Here is a 5,000-nt window from a genome sequence, read left to right as displayed (position 1 = left end):
GTAGTGTATGTGTGATTGTGTAATTGAGTTTAGTATGTGCATACATATATGTTTTGTATAATATACGTACATTTTTATATTGATATATATATATATAGATATATATTATTATATTATATAATATAATACTTATCATTACATATAATACATAATAATAATAATATAATATATATATATATATATATATATATATATATATATATATATATATATATATATATAATATATATATATATATATTATTATAATATTTGTTATGTTGTGTTTTTGTGATGGGTTGTGTGTGTTAGTGTATTAGTGTGTTATATAGTGTGCATATATATATTATATATATATATATATATATATTAATAATAGATATATATATCATATATATATATATATATATATAAAATAAATATATGATATATATATACACATATATATAATATATCTATATAATATAATAAATAATTATATAATATATATATATATATATTATATATATATATATATATATATATATTATATAATCTCTATATATATATATATATATATATATATATATATATGTGTGTGTGTGTGTGTGTGTGTGTGTGTGTGTGTGTGTGTGTGTGTGTGTGTGTGTGTGTGTGTGTGTGTGTGTGTACATTCATCCATCTACATATTAATTTGAATATTTATCCATATACACGTGCACGCACATGTACACATTGCACAGCCGCGAACTCCTAGCCCTGGGTCAACGTACAGTACATGTCGACCTCCGCCGTGTTCCTTGCCCCCTTTCCTCCTCTTCCTCCTCTTCGCGTGTATAATTCTTTTCCCTTTTCTCTCCCCTTCTCGCTTCGCTCTTTCACTCGTCACAAGAAGAGCCCACAACGGCGTTCTCTCTCTTTGCCTGCATCTCTCTTCGTCCTCGTGTCCGTTGTATCGAAGTTGAGGGGTTGGTGCTCCGAGGTTCTCCGCACCTCCGGCATCCGCGGCTGGACAATACTCTGTTTTCACTTGAGGATTTTTCTGTCTGGCGTTCCTTTGTTTATTCGGTGGTTCTTTTGGCTGTCTCGCTCGTTTTTGTCTTGTTATTTTTTCTTATCATTTTTTTCTGCTTATCTCTTTTTCGCGTGTCTTTCCTTCTCTCCTTTTCCTCATCTTTTCTTCCTTCCTTCCTTCTTTCCCTCTTCCTTCCTTCTTTCTTTCCTTCCTTCTTTCTTTCCTTCCTTCTTTCCCTCCTTCCTTCTTTCCTTCCTTCCTTCCTTCCTTCCTTCCTTCCTTCCTTCCTTCCTTCCTTCCTTCCCTCCTTCACGTCTTATCTTTTCCTCATATTCTCCACTTCTCAATCAACATACGTGCATCCATGACCTCTTCGTCCTGGTATCAGGGAGTGGCGCCATTCTCGCGTCCAGGATAGGAAAACGGGGGGGGGGAGGTTAATGATCTTTCGCTTAAATACGTTTATGTTATCAGTGTACCGTAGTAATGTTTAGAGGGGTCAGGTCTTTTGGTTATTCTTAGTGTGATATAGATAGATATAGATATTTCAGCATTATGTTTGTGGAGAATAGTTAGGTTTCGCATTCCACTGCCCCTCCATTTCTCCCAAAAAGGACCACGCATTTGTATCACCTTGCTGTGTCCTTGATGCCTTTGTGTACTTCATGATACACGTAAGAAGTTAGATGCGGAAATAGGAGCGTTTGGGAAGGAGTGCCTAAAGGAAATTTGGAAAAAAACAAAAGATGCGGTTAGGTCCTTGTTCTATCTTCCCCGCAACCGCAGCCCATTTACTCTCTCCCTGTTTCCTCTTCACTTTCCCTCTTCTCCTTCTTCTCCCTCCTCCTCCTCCCCCATGCCTTTGTTTCTCCTCGGCTCTCGATATAACGCTCAAGAATGCTTGCTTGTGTGTGGGTCTTCACTATCATTAGTGTACGTGTCATGAATCATGGTGGATTGATAGACATACAGAGAGAGAGAAGGAGTTTAAAGAGAGAAAGGAGTGAAGAGAGCGGACCGACCACAGAGGGCGTTGGCCAACTTTCTCGCCGCTGGATTCTCTCGCTGTGAGGAGGCATATGACAGCATCGCCTGCCTGGTTGTTGTTCCGATGTCACCTCACTCCGGGATTATTATTGACGCCTGACTCTTGCACTTACTCGCGTTACCTGACCGTGTCGCTAAAGGAGAAGGGCAGGTATTCTAATTAGTTTGTGTCAATAGCCGGTCGAGTTCGTCGTCACTGAGGAAAGCTTTATCTTGCTCCTGTCCATTCCCGACGCTCAAGTGGAAGGCAGAGCAAAGGCGACTCTCTGGCCTTAGGGATTGGCGATCAGAATCCTTTGTCCGTGGCGTTTAAGTATATATTAGATGGCCGATAGAGAAGATCCGCTTAATGACCGTGCGACAAGCATCCTTATGCTTCACGGTATTAGAGCCCTTTTGAAAGAGGTCACCTGTTTTTTTGACCTGTCTCGAGATTCATTAACCCTTTTCCCCGGGAGAGAGACAGCCTAGTGAATATTAAAATAATCTAATGATAATAAAAAACGTATTGTATAGAAAGGACACATCTGCATCCAGTTCCAAAGACCCTTCGATAGGACGCCACAGAGCTAGATTTACAGCAACAAAAGGACCTGAAGGACTCGAACATCACGTGAGCAGAGTGTGAATGGACGCGTGAACTTTGCCCCGTTGCGTCGTCGGCTGGACGGGTTCGGTTCGGTGTCGCAAGCCAGCTTTGGGGACTCTTTCGCGCCGCCGAGGCCTCGCGCGAAAGATCGCTGTCCTGCTCGTTCCACTTTGTTCTTCCTCTCGCCTCTCTTTGTTTATCTGTTTTTCTTTTGTTAATATCTAGAACAGGTATATATGTGTGTATATATATATATATATATATATATATATATATATATATGTATATATATGTATATATATGTATATATATGTATATATGTATGTATATATGTATATATATGTATGTATATATGTATATATTTGTATATATATTGTGTATATATATGTATATATAAGTATATATATTATATATATATGTATATATATGTATATATATGTATATATATGTATATATATGTATATATATGTATATATATATGTATATTATTATATATATATATATATTATATATAATCATATATATATATATATATTAATATATATTATATATTATATATATAATACATATATATATATAATACATATATATATATATATTTATATATATATATATATATATATATATATATATATATATATATATATATATGTGTGTGTGTGTGTGTGTGTGTGTGTGTGTGTGTGTGTGTGTGTGTGTGTGTGTGTGTGTGTGTGTGTGTGTGTGTGTGTGTGTGTGTGTATGTGTGAGTGTGTATGTGTCCATGAGTGATTTTGCTACGTAGTTTGGTCATCCAGAATGCAGTACCGTAAATAGAAAGGCACGTTTTGCACGACATTTTCCCTGGACGAGGAAGCGGTCGTCCTATCAAGGAAAACAAGTGACGTGCGCTTACTTCCTGCACGTGTAAGCAAGTTCTTTTTTCTCTTGTTTTTTTCTAATTATCTGCTGTTATTGACCTGTGAAGCACGTGTTACGATTTTGCGAGTTTAGTTGTATCCTCGATGTTCAGCGAGATCTTTTTCTTAGGGTACAATACAGTCAGTTTCCAGGTATTGCAAGAATTGGACAAAAAATACTACACGGCACCGCCCTTCGGTTTGGGATTTGAGGACGCAATTCGTGGCTTTTTGTAAACATTCGAACACTTTTGGAATTACTATTAGATTTTTTTATTTCTTGATTATTATGTTTCATCGGGCAGTATCCTGCACCCCGGAACTTTATGATTTGATTTATAAAACGATACGAAGTTTTATATATAGGCCTATATGAACACCGGCCCGAGCCCATGTTGAAGAGGGTGCGCAACGCGAAGGCTCGAGTTAACGGGTCCCGCGCACGTCTCGTTCACCCGCGGCGATCGTATCCACCTGTCCAAGGACACGCCGGCGACTCTGAGCATTCTCGCCGGGTCAGGAAGCCCTCACCGGTCCTGCCGCCCCCTCCCCCACCTCTAGACTCCCTCCCCTCCCTCCCCTAGCTTATCCTCAAGGTAACCTGGTTCGCTGCCGCCGTCGCCGCCACGCCGATATCAGTACCGCTTCGGCTGTCGGAAATTGGAATCTGGGGGAGATTGTTCTCACTGGAGTTTGGTCTTCTGTACACTATCTTCGTTTCGTATTTTTTCCCCCAGTTTACGAAAGGGAAGTGTCAGGCATCTGCAGGACAAGCTGTTTCGATTTTTTTTTTCTTCGGTCGAGGCGGCGACGGGTCAGACAGGATGCCCGCCTTGCCACCCTGCCTGACCCGCCTCGCCCAAGGACAAGCAACGGGCCTTTACAGCCCTCCTCCCCCTACACCCTCCCCCTACACCCTCCTCCCGCTCCTCCTCCTGCTCCTCCTCCTGCTGCTGCTTCTCCTCCTCCTCCCCCTCCTCCCCTCCTCCTCCTCCTCCTCCTCCTCCTCCCCCTCTTCCTACTCCTATTCCTCCTCCTCCTCCTCCTCTTCCTACTCCCTCCTCCTCCTCCTCCTTTCCTCTTCCTCCTCCTCCTCCTCCTCCTCCTCCTCCAGTTTACCTTCTCTTCCTCCAACCTACGTCCTCCTTTCTTCCACTTTACTTATGATCTCTTCCTAAATTTCCTCCTCACTTCCTCCTCCTGCTCCCTCTGTTGCTGTTCCTGCTGCTGTTACTGTTGCTGCTGCTGCTGCTGCTCCTCCTCCTCCTCCTCCCTTCCCCCTCTTCCTCTTCCTCCTTCCTCTTCCTCATTCCTCTTCCTCTTCCTCTTCCTCTTCCTCTTCCTTACTTTCTCTTCCTCCTCCTCCTTCCTCCTCCTCCTCTCTTCTTCTCATCAGCTTACATCTTCTCATCTGCATCTGCATCATCTCCATCATCTCATCATCTCATCTCCTCATCATCACTCATCATCCTCCTCCTCTCTCCTCTTCCTCT

The 5,000-nt window shown here is 41.2% G+C and overlaps 1 protein-coding gene across 16 annotated transcripts in view; it reads left to right on the top strand.

Annotated features, from left to right (window-relative positions):
* LOC119572340 (glutamine--fructose-6-phosphate aminotransferase [isomerizing] 2-like) overlaps positions 1-5,000 on the top strand; it is a 30,560-nt gene that overhangs the window by 1,086 nt on the left and 24,474 nt on the right. The gene's annotated exons all lie outside the window — the stretch shown is intronic.

The sequence above is a fragment of the Penaeus monodon genome, chromosome 4 (genome assembly GCF_015228065.2).
Source record: "Penaeus monodon isolate SGIC_2016 chromosome 4, NSTDA_Pmon_1, whole genome shotgun sequence".
Lineage (NCBI taxonomy): Eukaryota > Metazoa > Arthropoda > Malacostraca > Decapoda > Penaeidae > Penaeus > Penaeus monodon.
This window is presented reverse-complemented; position numbering and strand designations above follow the sequence as displayed.